The sequence below is a fragment of the Euwallacea fornicatus genome, chromosome 18 (assembly GCF_040115645.1).
Source record: "Euwallacea fornicatus isolate EFF26 chromosome 18, ASM4011564v1, whole genome shotgun sequence".
Classification (NCBI taxonomy): domain Eukaryota; kingdom Metazoa; phylum Arthropoda; class Insecta; order Coleoptera; family Curculionidae; genus Euwallacea; species Euwallacea fornicatus.
Genome location: NC_089558.1, coordinates 3,731,669 through 3,747,113, shown reverse-complemented (window position 1 = coordinate 3,747,113; position 15,445 = coordinate 3,731,669).

Below are 15,445 nucleotides of genomic sequence, written 5' to 3'. Positions count from 1 at the left end.
TACTCATTCAACTATTAGAACATACTCAAACACTTGTAGAAAATTCCGCCATCTTGAACCATTCCACCACTTTTGGAAAAAAATTGAAAAACGTGTTGCGCGTGAGCGTGGGATTTTTTGTAGGAAGCACGCGGGTTGACGATTCAGCGGTGGGTACAACCTAATGAACTCCTTTTGGAAACCTATACAAGACCACAGATATGTAAAGAAGAAGAAAACGCCGAGTAGAATTCTCAGGAAAGACCATAAATATTGCGATTTCAAAAAGGTCGCTGCTGAAGTCAGAACAAGGTCGCATCCATTGAGAATCCTCCTAAAATTAGATTATTTGGTGGGACATCTTTGCGAAGCTTTTGTAGGTGTAAAAGACTATAGTGATTATGTATTTACATCCGAGTGATAGCGAAGACGAATATCCGAATTGGAAATCTCCCTAAAATTGTTATATACTTCGAGATTGATTATTCGTAGTATGAAGAAAACAACCATTGAAAAGCTTTTTGCGATTGGAAGGAGAATGATACCTCCCAGAAGTCTTGTCAGTTGTATGTAGACTAAATGTTATCTTGTTAGATATCCCCGAAATTGCGAAAAAAAAGCATCAGAACTTTCCCAAGGCATCGAGTCTTGTGGTGGGCGACTGGATAGTGTACGATCCCTTTTAAAAATTTCCTCAGATCGCTCTGAAATGTCGTGTATAGCATAAAATATAACGATTATCTCTAGTTAACTTCTGTCGTAAATTAATTTAAAGTATTTACCCTTTCTGGCACTGGTTAATTACATTCAACAACAATGAATTACCCATTGTCTTGGAGCTAATGGCATTCGTATCATTTTTCGCTTCGATGGTTGAGGGAGGGAATTTACCATCGACCATAAAAACAAGCCCTACCGCCGCCCTTACACCTGCAGCCGGATATGATCGTATACCCTAGTATATTATTGCTGATGACCCTCTGACGAGACCATCTGCCAAAGATTTAATTAAAAAAAGTGTTAATATTGACCTTTATCGTTTACTGAAACGGTTTTTGTTTGATATTCTGAATCAGCAGGATTTAAGTCTGAACAACTAACCTGGGAAGCGGTAAACTTTAGTGCCAAAGTGCCAAAATGGCCGAAAGCGTCATCTGTTGACAGTACACTTAAAACAACGGACGATACGCAAAAGATGTCGCCACCCAACAACCACAACATGCCCAAAGTTTCATTCCTTAAATAACCAACTAATCATAATTCTATTCAGTAGTTGTGTAGAATGCGTTTGCGTTAGATGACAATTTACATTGATATTGACAGTGATCGTTTACTTTTTTGCACTCAATGATATCCGTTTGATTCAAAAAGTCCTTGGGAATCGATAAAAATATGAGTTAAAGAATCTTTAACTTTTTTTATTTGAATAAGCGGTAGACGGCAAAAAACGAAGAATTTAAGTGTACTCTGAATAACCTGTCAATAGTTATTTAATTGTAGGAACTTCGAAGAATTGAACAATGAACCTTATAAATACCTTTCAGCGAAGGCGTGCCTCTAAAGGCGGAGCCTTCTCCTCATTGGTCTGTGCAACGGCCAATATCAACCGCCGCGCATAACCTTGAACGGCTGGCGCTGGTTATCGGGCCCGAAACAAAAGACATCTGTCTGATATTTTTATGGTTCCCATCAATGATGAGGGTCGAATGGGTAGTGAAGAATGACGTTTCAAGTATGGGGGCCATGGGCGCGACATGTGTTATGGAGCGATGGGTGGTAATTTTAAATACCGCGAGAAGAGATTGATGTTAAAACTTTATGATTTCTGTTAGGGTTGAATAAATAGGATAATTTTTGATAAGGAGGGAAATTGTTTTCAGGTAATTATGTTCTATTGCATGTGTTGCAATCTTTAATGTGAAATTTCTTCAACGCGGACAATTTCCATAGTGATGGTGAAAATGGATCTAGTCATGAAAGGCATTTAAGTCATGGCAAAGGAAAAAGTATCTGGTTTGTTTGTGGTAGGGCTGAGATTGAAATTGCATAACAGCTCTTTAATCGTAGAAGTTTTTGAATTTTAAAAATTCCAATCGTTGGTAGGTATTTTTTGCGGAAAGTTTCTTGAAATTTTCTAGGAATGTTCGCCGTTTTTTTCCAGTTATTTTCCCTGACCTTTTTTCATTGGATCATGAAATTGTAAAGAAAATGAAAAAATACTGCGGAAATTGAAAAACTCTTGCGGTTTTGAAAGGAAGGAATTATCCATTTTCAGATAAAATATTAATTGATTTTTTTAAACTATTGAAGCTGTACGCTGCATACAAATTATCATTAATCGCATCAGCGACTAAGAAAGAGAGGGGCAAATTATGATTGCAGATAACATTAGCCCGCTTTCTTATGTTTCTGTTTTACCCACCAAGCATTGCATTCATTTTTCAGTTTTTACGCGGCTTGATACAAAAACTGATAGTTTCTCTAACTAGTTCCGAAATGGAAACAGGTTATAGACACTTAGCTTGATTGCTTAATCCCTTGAGTAAGGTAGCAATGCTGGCGCAATATCCCCACCTACTTAATTAACATCATCAGCTGCACTAATAATTTATTATTTTCCTACACATTTCAAACTTTCCCCATGTAAACGTTTATGGTAAATTACGCAAAAACTAACTTGAGAGTTTCATTTAAAGTGTTCATTTAAAACGAATTTGAGTGCATAAATCAAAAAACAAGGTGCGCCTCTGACTAGCTAAAGTTATTGCACGCACAAATGAAAGTATTGATTTCAAGGCGTGTACACAGAACAGGAACAGATAACGCTTATTTACTCCTACCAGAGGCGTAGACAATAGTAAAGCTTTTGCTACGGCCTTCTTATGTACTAAATTAATCATATTCATATTAACAAAGGATATTTGATACCTATCCTGAGTGATACGTAGTGATTTAATTAAATGTTTTTATAAACCATTGAAATTACTTATAAGCTCGTATAACGAGCTACATATTGATATACATATGTCTTACAAAATCCATCTAATTTTCCAACAACCACTAAATAGTTATTTTTTAGTATTTAGACTCTACGCCTCTGACTCCCTCTAAACTTATCATATAAAGCCGAAGACCGGGTAAAAGTGGGGCATCTATAATGAAAAATGTCAAGGAGGTCTATAAATACTGTTTGAGAATTCGCCTAAATGGTGCTGCCATCTTATCGGCAAAAAGAGAGAGCCCTGAGTGTGGTCATCGAACTCACCGAGGCACTCGATCAATGTGCTCTGCTTTCAGGAAGGGAACTTTAACAGTTGTAAGCATAGTTGCAGATTGTACGTGAAGAGGGAGGTAATGTGAGTTGGACTATTGCATAGGAGATGGCGCTGGAGGGTTTAACTTGTTTTTAGAGTTGGAGTGTATTTTGTAATGTCTTAGTGATTAAAATTTTGCGTGTTGTTTTGTAAATTTGGAGCATTATTTTTTCATTTTGTATGTGAATTAGAATGATGAAAAAAACCTTAAATAATAATTATTTTCTTCAAAATAAATGTTCTATTTTTTGCGCTTTTTTTCTTTTGATGCTTTTAGTGGGCTACATTTGATTTTATCAAGATGGAAAATTTTTCTTAGTCCATCACCAGGATTCACTATGCCGCCAACGGCGAATATGAGTAACTGCGGTAGACCCTGCTAATGACGGTGCTTCGCTATCGCAGGCCCTTCGCTCGCCTGCCGGACTAATCTGCTTTTCACTCATGTGGCTCTCGCAAAAACTTCTATTAGACGGGGCCCTTAATTAACGCAAAAAATCTTATGTTTCCCGGCCTCGCCCGAAACAGTATTAGAATGTTGCTTTCGGCCAGAGATGGGGTGGGAGCCCCGCTGTAGTGGGTTGGGAAAGGGTCAAGGGGGGTTTGCGGGTGCTCTAGCAGGAACTTTATTTTTCCGGTGAAATATGTACTTGTTAACTAGGCAAGACTATTCAAAATTAAAGCTGAACTTTGATTTTTTTAATGAACAGAGACAAATAACCCTAGAATAAGCGAATTAACCCGAACTACCCTGAACTAACCTTTTCTTTCAGGTCAAAAAAATCTTCGAAAGACTCTAGACAATTCGCCTACGAGTGCATTCTCTTCTCGTTAAGTATTAGAAGAATTGCAATTGCAGTTACCGATCAGATTTCATGAAAATTTGCAAGTCTTTGTTTTTTTCTTTAAAAAGTATGTAAGTCTAATTTCATTTACAAACTGTGATCACAATTTGACAATCGGTTTTTCGCCCAACTCTCGGCAACTCCGGTTTCAAAGCGGTGTATTTTAGAACGCAGCTTTATAGGAAGAAAAAGTTTTATTTCAACTTAAAAAATGCTCTCTTAAAATATATGCACTCATCTTTGTATTACCCTGTATACAACATAACATGAACATAGGTTCGGTAATGCTTCGGTTTCTAGATACCGGGTGATAAACCTTTTCCTTAAATCGTTGTGTATAAAAAACGCCTTTACAACGAGAAGATGCAAACTAATATGACGTGGTAACAGCTTTTAATGTAGTTCAAACGAACTTTTTGAGCTAAAAATTGTGTGTCTCCTTGCGTAAATGGCCTGCACAGGGGCACACCAGAAATTCAAGAAAAACCGAACGAAAAATGTTGTATTAAAACTACATTTAAGCAAATAGTGCGATTTTTTTAGTATTATATAATAAAACATTTCATAATAAGCACCATAAAACTTACAATAATTGGTGAAAATATCCCCCTCCAATTCCAATGCAAGCACTAGCTCCTCTTAAGACGAATCCCGTATCCGTTGGATCCATTCTTTTTCAGTATTGACTGTATTTCTAGAAACAAAGGACTTTAACGGCTTCAAAGGTAGTAATCTAACGGATTTAAATCCGGTGTGACCTGGGTGAGCGTGACTGCGCTCAATGCGAAAGAAATATAGAAATTTTTAAACATTCAGTGGCGCATAAATCACCATAATAACCATAAATAACATTGCCAAATTTCAACAAAATCGGTTAACGGATTGTAAAGATATTTAGGAAAAAAACGATTTTTTAACCGGGTGTCGCAAGCACCCGGAATCTCGAAAACGAACAATTACCGGAACTATGTTTATATAAACTTTTCGTGTTAGAATCACTCAAAGGATCACTCCTTGAAGTTTGGCCACGTACTTAGATAACAAGAATACGCTTCTCTTCGATTTCTCGTTATCGTCGCAATTTATGGTCCATTTACGAGACGCCTCAAAAGTGGCGACTACCCTTTCTCGATATCCATCTTGTAACCCCTCTCCTAGTCCCGAAATCCGTCTCGTAAGCTATAGATTAAGTATTTTCTGTTTACCTGATGTTTGAGCCTTGATGGAATCCTTAGGAGGAAAATGCAATCACCGATGACAATTTCAGGCAGTGTCGGCCACACATTTCCCGCCTTTAATGAGGTACGTGCTGCTGGGACTGAAAAACCACCACCGACACGCTCCAGCAGGTTCGCTAGTTGCATCTCATCCCACAACAATCATCATCTCGGCTTCTGTAATTGGCCTTCGGTTCGGGTTTATGGACCTCTATAAGACGCAAGTTAATCATTCATTGTTTGCTCGCCAACATTATCGGCTGAAACAAAAAATAAACGGGGATGGTGTACAAGCTCTTGGTATTATCCACGTTTCGGCATTAGTGTCGCTCGTTTTTTTACTGAGGAAGATAATTTCATTCATGATGGTCGTTTAATCAGCGTATAGAGGAGCCGATCGATGATTTTTATTGGGAATTTTTAATTTAAAATTTTTCCTCCGCACTTCCTGTTGCCTCGGTATTACATACAGACTCTCATTTGTCAGCAAATTATTAAAGCTCATTAGCATAATTAATATTGCGTCGTTCGTTTCTCGGGCGCAGAATTCGATCCGGTCCTGGGCAAAAGAGATTTCCGGGCGAGTATACGGCCGGATCCCGGAGTCATTTTTCAGCTAGAGAAAAAACATCGGTACGCCTTCCCGGTTCTTTTTTTCGTCCGGCTCTGCGAATGTCTTTTTTTGTCGACGCCGTTTCCCTCATGCCTGGAGCAGCAGCACCCGAAAACGATATCTCCGTTCAGGGACATTAGCACGCTCCCGTTTTGTCCTGTTATCGAATTTATTCTATTGCCAGCTGGATGGACCGGAATTTAGTCTTCCTTTGCTTTCCCCATCCAAGAGGCACAGCAGCATCAACGTTCCCAATACTAATCAACCCACTTTCTCCCGCCAACCAATTAAAATTTGCCCCTGCATGAGAGTTTCGGGAAGGAAGTTGGCTAATTAAACTAAATGGAGGAGTGAATGAATTGCTTATTTTCGATTTTATCGACGTCTATCAGTTAGTCGTTTATGCGTCCTATCGGTTCGGTTCAGTTAACGCCTTAACGCCCTCCAATCCCTCATCCCCCTGAAAGCCAATTCATATGGGGAATTGACGTTTATCGGATAAATCAGCGAGCTAAGAGGAAAATCACGACTTCTTGATTGCTTGTGTCTGTGTACGGAAATTTGCGATATCATTAATAAATTGAAAAATAAATCCTCCATTCGCCGTTATGGCACGCGCGTCGATCTAATTGAACCCCTAAACCTAATTTAATCGAACTATTTTAATATTGTCAACTTAATTTAATTATTAATTAAAATTTAATTAAATCACCCAAGAAAACTATGTAAAATTAATTTAAGCATGTTTTCTTCAATTTTTCGGTGATAATCTTGTAGGAGAATTCAGAGCGTATTGTTTCTCTGCGAAGCTCTACTTGCAAAATGTTTGACCATTTAAGAAAACCGAACACATTTTTGGTCTTTTTTTATCATCTTTCCCACCCGAACTGATCGGAATCGAGAAAATTTTGAAAAATCGATGAAGTTTTCAAAACGTACGAATTTTTTAAAAATACGTAAAATGATAAAAAGACGCAACGGGCAAAATAAAAAAAAATTAAATTCAAAACGTTTAATAATTTGCCGAAATTGTGATTACGACACGAAGATCAGCACATTTGATTGCACGTGTCGAACGCGGTGAAACGTCTTAATATTGTCCATAAATACACTTGTGTGTTGTAGATCTTCTACTGTTTAGGTGTGTCGTTTCTTTGTCGTTGGGCAATATAAAGATTGAGTAGATTTCCTTTCATTCAACTCGGATGATTTGAAGTCGGTTTTGTCCTTCATTTCCCTGGGATTTTATTGAGGTTTTAAATCAAAAAGGGGAAGAAAAATTCACACTCCCAGAGTGAAATTCCTCCTCCACGTCCAATTAGATTTGATTGAGTCGAAAATTCAACAACAGTCGAAGATTGCTAGAGCAGAAGACTATCCAGAATCATCTCCTGGACAGGCCAAATGCCCTCCTCAACTGGTAACTTCCCAACTGTACCGGCAACTCCATCCGTCACTACCATTCGCAAAGACTATTAATACGCACAAAGTGAATTACCATCCCCGATAAATCAAAATCTACCCCTTGGCTTCCTCGGCTCCAATCCCTCCCGAGCTCTACATACAGTTAAAGATCCAAAGCGATTTATATGGCCGTCCAGAGCAAATGTCTCGCCACCCACCACTTAGAATGCACACGATATGTAATAAGAAATCAAATTTGTATCAACCCCTTTCGCTAAATCACGTTAAACTGACCCTTGGCCGTTTCTAATACATTAGACATGGGGCGATAAGAAATAGCCGACTCTTATCGGAAGTTACAACCCCTTTTGTTTCTTCGAGTTGGCAGGGGCGTACGGCGAGGGGGGTGAGTTTGCCTTAATTAGGATTCAGAAAAATTGAGCTAGCAGATGATTGTATGATATAGAGTATGTTACATGACCGGTATAAAGCTAAAGAACAATACAAAGGATATGACGAATACGAACAAAACATTGGTCACGTAACTTGTTCTTTGTGCTACAATATATAAGAGAGGTAGATTGAGATGTATGACGACTGCCTACGCCTCTGATGTCCACCATGAAGACTGGACGAGGGGCAGATGAAGCGGCCAGGAAAAGTATATCCAGAGTGAGTTGGTTTATGGGGTGAGATATATAGCTAAGTAATGAGTGTGTTATATAACTGTTACAACTGGTCAAAAACAATTATAAATTATATAACAAATAAGGAGAAAATATTGGTTATACAGAGTGTCTCTAAAAGGTTTGTACAAAATTCTATCACAGACTTCTAAGATGAAAACATGACGATTAACTCAATTCACCTTAGTCCAAAGGTTTCTGTGTAAATACAGAACGTCAAAGTGAAGACTACAAAAAATACTTCATTAGTATCATCATAGGGGATTTTTAGGGACGAACAATCAGAATCCGTTTACATTTTCGATGTACACTGTAGAGGGCGCTATCACCGCTCGATGGTCTCTCATCAATGGGCCGTAACTTTTTTAACACCTGGTATAAAATTTATTTATGACTAAATGTGTGTTTTCATACATATTTTATAAAAGAAAGGTATCTCGGTACAAGTATCTATGGGTATTTCTCAGATACTCAAAATTTAAAGCTGGCTGCATGTCTTGAAAAATAGCTCATTTTATTGTATTTATTTGTATCTTTGAAACGAAAAAAATAAAAATATTCAGTTAATCTTCATTCCTTATAATGTTTTTTTAATCTTCGTGTTTTTATTCTACTATATCAGTTTTTTAACATTTATTTTGCCCTACTGTGCGAATAAGCATGCGCTGTAAAGTTAGTTTTCAAGATATGAAATGAACTTTAACCTTCGAACATCCCAACGAGGAATGCCCCATAGGGAGTTGTACCACAATAGCCTTTTCTCATGAAATATGTAGAAAAACACAAGTTTAATCATAAATAAATTTTATACCGAGAGATAGAAGACTGACTCCCCTTTAAACAGAATTCTCATAGCTCTGACAGCGCCCTCTGCAATGTGCATCGAAACTATAAACGGATTCTGATTTCTCGCCCTTAAAAACCCCCGATACGACATTTTCTTCAGATAGCAGCGTTACGAACGAAGCAATGAACTCTTTTCATTTTTTTAATCTTGATTTTGACGTCCTGTATTTTGAAGACCGTCAACTCTCGGACTAAGGTGAATTGGGTTAAATCGCAATTTTTTCACCTCAGAAATGTATGGTATTATTTCGTGCATACCTTTTAGGAGCACCATGGTGCATAGGTTGTGTTTTATGATGTACTATAAAAGTGGTGGCCGGAATTGGGGTGTATGGCGACTCTCCACGCCTCTGTTGTCCACTGGAAAGACTGGACGAAGGGCGGACGAAGTGGTCAGGATATTTAGGAGCACTTAGAATATGAATATTTGATATAATGCCCATATTGGGTTTCATTCCATTTTATATTATATTTGTATCTAGTTCAGGCTTGCCCGATGAGACAGGAATTCCACTAATTCATTACATAAGAAGATAATTCCATAATGACAAATTCCTATTTCTGTCTGCAGCAATATAAAGACGCCATATATTTTATAGGGTTGGCGCGGTGGTTTCGTATTAAGGGGGAACAAGGGCGACAATGGGAACATCTTAAAGTGTCACTTCAGCCCTGGGGAAAGAAAATATAAATTTGGTCTAATAAAAAAAAGACAGCTTGATTTATGTTTGCCTAGATTTGGCCTTTATGTTTATTTTGCTTATTTAGCAAATTTCCTCGCATTTATTCCTACTATGAAAAATGGCTTCAACGGCCAAAATAAGAAAGAAACAAGGAACATTTTATGCAATCTAAACAACAATTATAATGATAATTATTAACTAAATTTGAAACAAACTGAACCGTGGGTGCTCGTGGTATTGATTAATGGCGACTTTAAAAGTTAATTGATATAAGTAAAATGATTTATAGATGGAACCAAACCGGTACCTGTCACATATGAGAGGAACCATATAAATCTTGATTATTTCCAAGTTTTTGATAAGTGGCAATCTTCGAAATTACGTGCCTATAACACTGAGATAATTAACATGAATTTATCCACTTAGACATAGCGCCGAAATGGCAATTATTGCAGATTTTAATCGAAGATTTTTCAATGAAACCGAAAAGTTGTCGGTAATTAGAGTTTCAGAGTGAAGGAAAGTGTCGTGAGGACATACAAAGTGGATTTTTAAAACTGTAACTGTTAATATCTCGAAAATTATGCCGGCAGTGGGAAAATCCAAGAACACATCTACCATAATATGATGGGGGAAGATGATTGAAGGTACGATGAACTCACTACCCTTTACCGAATGGACCCCAGCCACCCCAAGTCATTTATTTTATATGGTCCAGGCATGGTTGCAACACATCTTCGGAAAGTATTCTCAATAAAAAGCTTTTCGATGGTACCAAAGTTTCTGGAATTCCACCCTCAAATATGCCCGACAGTACCTAAAATGCAAAATCCACGAGTAAGGCACTTAGGCGTAGAATTGAATGGTTATCAATCACGAATAAGTATAGAATAGAATAGAAGATATAGTAATAAAACTGATAATTAGTTCAAAGTTTTATTGTTATTAAATCAAAGCGTAAGATTTGCCGCTTAATATTAATAATTATGTATATATAGTATAATTGGTTATTATAAAAAATATATTTATATATAATTATTATTCATACAAGCGTGCAATCAATATTTACATTTATAACATTGACAAATTTCCTTAGGAATTGCACGACACTCAGTATTAATTCGCTGTCTTAACTCTTTAATTATTTCTGGTTGGGTTTTGAGCACTACAAATTTCAATTCTTCACTCAAAAAAAAAAAAAAAAAAATCCAAGGGCGTGAGATCGGGCGACCTAGGGGGCCATTCTTATCGCTCCTCTTCTTCCAATCCATTTTGCGAAGTAATTACTATTCGACCACTGTCTGACGGGCAGAACCAAATGTGGCGGTATCTCATCTCAATGAAATCTTAGTAAATTGTCGCCCAGTTATAATTTGCCATTTTCGTCTTGCTGATTTTCCAGCTTGTGGATTATCAACGGTTCAATGGCATTTTCGAAAAGATTACGGTCGATTTCGCCATTCAAATTACCGTCAATAAGCGAAGGTTCTACGATAGCATCTCCAAGGATCCCGGCCCAGACATTCAGATTTTGTTGATATTGAGGAAGTTTTTTCTCGTGACGTCATTGACTCGAATCACCCCAGATTCTACAATTGTGCCTATTGAGGGACCATTCAAGTGAAATGTGTACTCATCATTGAAGCAAACGTTTAGCAGTAGTCGGGGCTGGTTGGTACTCCAAACTGACATCACCTCGCCGATATTCAATCCATCTGTCCGGATCATCTTCATTCAATTCCTGATAAAGTGGAATTTTGTGTGGATGAAATTTGCGTAATTGTGGAATTTTTTGGATCCACGCTGTTGATAGTCCAGTTAAAGTAAGTGACAGACTATGATGGACTTTGGCCAAATTGTCCGAGAACTTCGATTTGAACGTGAATATAACGGACACCCATTATAAAAAATTATCATTGTTGAGAGGCAAATCTTACTAAAATTTGATTTAATTACTTTGAATTATCAGCTACATATATTAGTTATTTCTGATTGAAAATCATTTAATTTTACGCCCAAGTGTCCTCCTCATGGATTTTGAATTTTGGGCACTGTTGGACCCATTTGAGGGCGAAATTCCAGGAGCTTTGGCACCATGAGGAGCTTATTGAAAACGCCTCCTGACGATTTGTCACAACCATGCTTGTGCTATTTTAAAAAACTTACTCCGGGTGTCTGGGGTCCATTTGGTAAAGGATAATGAGTTCGTTGTATCCTCAGTCATCTTCCCCCACCACATTATGATAAACGTGTTTTTGGATTTTTCCATTGCTGGCATAACTATTCAAAAAACCAACCCTGTATAACGCATGCTGGGCAATAATTAATTATGGAATCGCTGCTGCATGCAATGATTCTGCTTTTGGAAAAAGCAGTTTCCTCTTGGCGATATTTAAGAAATTCACCAGGTGTCCATAGGAATTTACAATAATTAACGTGAGAAGTGTTGATCAAGGCGTAATGCGTGAAACGTTCGAGTGGGCATTTTCAGGATATTCAGGTTTCAGCGTCCAACAGAATACTTATCACGTCAATTGCTTGAAAATAACCTACGTCACCACTGCTTTTTGGGTTAACAAAGGTTAAGTCTTCATTATGCCCAATCAGACCTTTATTTGATTGCCTAAAAACCAGTGGCGGTACAGACCAGAAATACCAAATGTCGCGATCACAGCTGAGTTTCTAAGAACCGCATTGCATTTTCTAAAAAGTCAAACCTTCGCATTTCTAAGCTAAGCTAACCCTCGCATCCACCTAAACCAACGTGTTTCATTAATTTTGTCTTCTTCTCAACTGTTAACTCTCCTCTGCTGCATCGCTTATATACAGGGCGTTCTGTGAAAAATGCGCCAATAACAAATCTTATAATCTGGACTTTAAAATAATAGGATTGAACCCAGCTTGCCATATGAAAATGATGTTCTTAAGGATATACAGGGGGTTAAAGTTAATTTTTATTTTCGAATTTCTTCAAATAAGTCGAGTAGTTTTGAAGATATCTTGTCCGAATTTTGTACGTGTGTTTTTTTAAGACCGTTAAAAAGAATGTTTCATGAGATTTAAGTATATGTGTATACAGGGTGTCCCGTAAGTCACCCATATCTCTTGATGGGTGGACAAACCGTCTCAAAAGAAGTTGATTTAATTAAATTTGCCTTACTCCAAAAGTTGATAATCGCCTAGACATAGGGTTTTCTGCAGTAAATTTGCAATATATTTACTAAAAAGTAAAATAGCAATAATTATTTAAAAATTAGTAGAAAATAAATTTGCATGCATCATCAGCTTTAGATGCTTTTTTCTTAGAAACTGCTTCTTCAAGCGACTTCAATAGGGTACAACCTTTTTTTATCAGAAAGGGCAAGAGAAAAAATTGATCTAGTCCAAAATGATATACACCGTGGAACAAAAAAGGTTTGGCAGTTTAAATGAGTCCTAATGACCACCTGTGACGTCCTCTGGAAGATATACCGAAATCGTCAATAAATTTGAATTTATCATTTCAAGAAATTTTCGAATATAAAATTTCGTGAAATTAGTTCGAAGTAGTGGAGTGGTATTAAAGAAAATGCTATTTATTTTTTCAGCTTTGACACTCTGTATTTTGGTTATTATCAAATTTTGCACTGAGGCAAATTTAGTTAAATCGACTTATTTACAGTTGGCCTATCCACCCTTTAAGGGATTTCGGTGACTTACGAGACACCCTGTATATATATAACTTTTATCTTTAGAAATGTTAGATCGATCAATAATATTGCTTAAAATCACAAGTTTAGCGGTCTTAAATAACCAAATTTGGACAAGATATAATCAAAACTACCCGACTTACTTAAAGAAATTCAAATATAAGAATTAACTTTAACCCCCTGTATATCCCAAACGACTAACGTTTTCATAAGCCAACTTGGGTTAAATCCTATTATTTTAATGTTTAGATTTTAAGATTCTACTTTGGCGCATTCTTTACGGAACACTCTGTATTTACAAACCCCATGCAGGCAAAATAAACAAATAAATCTCCCCTAAAGAACAATCTAGCATTAAATCGCCATCAATCCGCTCCACGGACGACATTCTAATCGAAAACCGAAATCAAATCTGAACAATTAGAATACTAAAGCCGTAGTGAGGTTGTGGTCAAGCCGGACCCTGGACATAAATTTACCGTTTCTTAGAGAGGAACAGGCTGATAGCGAATATTAATTAAACGTTCTCCTGCTTTCGGTTAAGCGACTCCCGCATCCCCCCTTTTCAACCCCCTGCCCCTTCGTGACATCGTGCATGCCATAATTTAGGCCGCACTATTTTAGACAAATTTATTTACTGTGCGGTTATCTGCGGCCCCCTGGAACTACGTTCCAGGGGCTCCGTTTCCGTAATGGAAGATTCCTTTTTGAGGAATTTCAAAAGTTATTCTCCATAATGAAACCTAATTTCTCGCCACTGAAGCGAAACAAACGGGATTTACCCGGGATTGTCATGTGTAGAAGGGCTTAGGACAAGACCGACTCTTTAACGGACGTTCTAATTCCCTTTTTCAGGGTTTACTTTTGTGTGACGGTCCGATTAGACGAGTGTCATACTTAATCTCTTTAGACTGACCCCCCCTCAAATTCCTCTGTTTGCATATGCGATTTGGACGAGCGGCTATGTTGCCAAACTCACCAGTGTTAATTTGGCAACCTCATTTCGACAAACATACGTCATTAAGTTGAGGGACGAAGGGGATGAGGGCAATCTTGGGGGGCAATTTAAAAGTTTGCGAAAAAACTTACTCGCATAAGAGGGGCGACCGCTTGTGGAATTATTAATGAACTTTCAGGGCACGACACACGAATTTCCAGAAAAGGATTTTCCTGTTTTAAAGCGCCGTCAGTTAGGAGTTGCTGAGTGACGATGGAGAATTTAAGGGATTATGGAAAGTGATTACTCAGGTTCAGGTATAAGAGCAGAAGTCTTCAGAATTTTGGGACTTCTTCGCGTAGGTTTGCCGCAATTTAACGGAATTCGTGTTTATTGCCGTTTTCCACATGCCCGTAGCTATTACCATGACTTTGAGGCGTCCTCTGTGAAATAGAGAAAACGCTCTCCAAAGGGCTGTTTCTTGCGCGAACATTTTTTTCCCTCAAGAAAAAAAATGTAGGAAGCTCCATAGAAGGTTTTTTGAAACCCTTATAGAACGTCACTGAGTTCGTTGAAAAATTTTGTTGAAATTTTGAAAAAGTGCTTATTTTTCCTCGATTTTCAAGATTTTTTTTGGATACTCACTGAGCTTATACAAAGTGTTTCATAATAAAGTGACACCAGCGGTAATCTCGGAAACCAAAAAAAATGAAAAAAGTTTGAAAAAAAACATTGTTTATTATGAAAGGGAACGTTCAACCCACATAAGCAAATTTTTATTCAAGTTAATTTAAGGACGTTTTAGGCCCAACTTTGTGTTTTTTTAAGGGAAAGCCATTTTTTTTTAAATTAGCAAAGAGCTCAAAAACTTAAATATTTTTTGCGAGAAAAGTATTTTTCTAAAACTTCGTTGTCCAGATATACACTAAAATTGAAGTGGCACATTTAAAATAAGACGCGGGTTAAATTACGAAAAACACTTTTTTAATGGAAAATTGAAAATTCGCAGATTCTAAAAATTAACACCAAATTATAAGAAAAATAATTTTTAACATTTATCAGTTGAACAAATGCTCAAAATGTTGACCTTCCGCTTCGAGACATTTCTAATAAAGATCGCATAGACATCTAAAAAAAAAAATTGCGGACACTTTTTAGTGAAAACATGACTTTTCTTTGACGGATCAATGCTTAAAAATATTTTTTATTATGATTTCGTGTTAGTTTTTAGA